We start from the raw sequence: 2,713 nt of genomic DNA on the forward strand, positions 1-2,713 counted from the left end.
GTAACCATGCTTGAGACGTTTCTTGCTGCAAGAATTCACAGTGTATCGAACATTGATATCGAAAACACTTGGTTTCAACAGGAAGGGGCGACCGCACGAGTGTCAATGGCAGCGGTCAGGCGTCTGTTCCCCAGACTTATCAGTGTGTGATTTATATTTATGGGGTTATTTGAAGAGTGTGGTCTACAATACACAGCCCACAACCCTAGCCGAACTTAGAAGACGAATAACAGAAGAGATCACAGCAATACAACCCGACACTTTGCTCCGAGCCATGCGCAATTTTCAGGATCGACTTGCAGAGTGTATTCGGCAAGATGGACATCATTCTCGCGATGTTATTTTCAAACTGTGAGTTATTTTTAAATTTCCAATGTAGAAGTGCACATTGAGTACCTTGATTAAATTTCAAAAAAAGAAATTGTACTTTTTTCTCTATTTTCAAAAGTTCCCACCTTTTTGCTCCACCCTGTATGAAATTTGAGGTTATGGCCACAAATACCTTAATTCAGTCCATTACCCTTCAGATATAAATTTACAAGCAATGAAGATATAATGGAAGTGACACTCACTTAGCTAGGGCTAAAATAAATAAATGAAAATATTCCTTGCAGATTATACCAGAAATCCTGTGATTACTGGTGTGCGCACAGAAAAGCAAGGGTATGAAAAATGGATTTGTATTTGACATTATTCATACTTCCTGTAATGTTATGAATGACTGAAGACCTTCCAATATGACTTCTGTATTAATACTGATGTTATTTTTATTATCACCCTGCATGGTTTGTCCTATCTTGCAATATTCCTACAATTTAAAAGTTTTAAAGTCTACAAACAGGGATATAAATACTGTAAACACTATAGCAGTGACCAGTAATTTTAATGCAATATAAAACAATATCTTGGGACTTACAAATATTTCATAAGAACCAGCAATCAATTTATGTATGTAATATTCCGTAGGTATCATAATATTCATGTCAAATTATTCATCACAGAATCCTGCCTCAGCTTCATAAAATTATAAATGTAACACCATATATAATTGGCTTTTGCAAAAATTACTTTCCATAAAAATGCAAACACTGAAGACAGCATTCTGTGAAACAACTGAAACTGGAATGACATTTACACAGCTGCTAACCTGCAACACTTGAAATGGTATTTGTTTTCCTTCTTCGGTAGCAGCTACTACTTTATTGAAATTGAAATATTCCATAATAAAACCAATTTATAAGAAGGGTGATAAAAAAGATATTAAGAACTATAGACCAATTTCACTATTGACATCCTTCTCAAAAATATTTGAGAAAGTTATACTAGCAAGATTATTAGAACATGTCGTTAATAATAATATATTATCTACAGATCAATTTGGGTTTAGAAGTAATTCCTCCACTCAGAAAGCCATATTTACTTTATTAAAGTACATTCTACAAGCATGGAACAGCAAGTCTGTGGTGGGAGGTATATTCTGTGATTTAGAAAAGGCATTCGACAGTGTTAATCACGATATATTATTGAAGAAATTAGAATTTTATGGGATTACTGGAAGTGCTAACTTGTTAATGAAATCATATCTTAAAGACAGATATCAAAGAGTCCTTATTGAAGAGAACTCTGTAAAAGTTAAGAGGACCTCAGAGTGGGGTAAGATCAAACACGGTGTTCCGCAGGGGTCAATTCTTGGACCGCTGCTTTTTTTGTTATATATTAATGATCTTCCTTATGTGGTAAATATGTCCTCTTATCCAATTCTCTTCGCTGATGATACAAGTATTATTGTCAACAACCCTAATTCTATAAATTTCAAAGAAGACCTTATCTTAGTATTTGATCAAATAAATAAGTGGTTCAGTACCAATCTTCTAGTATTGAATTTTGATAAAACCCAATATATACAATTCAAAACGACTAATACTCCAGAAATTCCGATAAACATCAGTTATAATAATAAATATATTGTCAATTGTATGGAGACTAAATTTTTGGGTATTACTATCGATAGTGTCCTATCCTGGAAAAAACATATTCAGGATCTCAAGGTTAAATTATGTAAAGCAACATATGCAATTATGACACTTAAACCCTTTGTATCACCCGAATCACTAAAGAGGATTTATTTCGCGTATTTTCATAGCATTATGACTTATGGAATAATCTTTTGGGGAACCTCTTCTCATAGTGGTGATATATTTAGGCTTCAAAAAAGGGTAATTAGAATTATTACTAATTCTAAGAAAAGAGACTCTTGTAGAAATTTATTTAAGGATTTGAACATTTTACCGTTTTATTCTCAACTCATATTCTCGTTATTAATTTTTGTAATAGATAACATTGAGTTATTTAAAACCAACACTGATCTACATAGTATAAACATTAGAAGTAAAAACAATTTGAAGTTGCCACAAGCAAGGTTATCCAGCTATCAAAAAGGGGTTTATTATATGGGCATTAAGACTTACAATCTGCTTCCATCCTCATTAAAGGATCTAGTAAACAAGAAGAAACAGTTTAAATTAGCTTTAAAGAGATATCTTTTGGAGAAATCCTATTACTCACTACGGGAGTTATTTGATGGGTGAATGGGGTGATTTTCACCCCTTTGCATATTGAAGTCCTGTATAGAAGGCATACTAGGAAGTGGGATGTCTTATTACATTTTGTTGTATGCATTGTGGGCTGATTGGTGGGGCTGGTACATGTAGGA

Source organism: Cryptotermes secundus, unplaced genomic scaffold, assembly GCF_002891405.2.
Source record: "Cryptotermes secundus unplaced genomic scaffold, Csec_1.0 scaffold7186, whole genome shotgun sequence".
NCBI classification, from domain to species: domain Eukaryota; kingdom Metazoa; phylum Arthropoda; class Insecta; order Blattodea; family Kalotermitidae; genus Cryptotermes; species Cryptotermes secundus.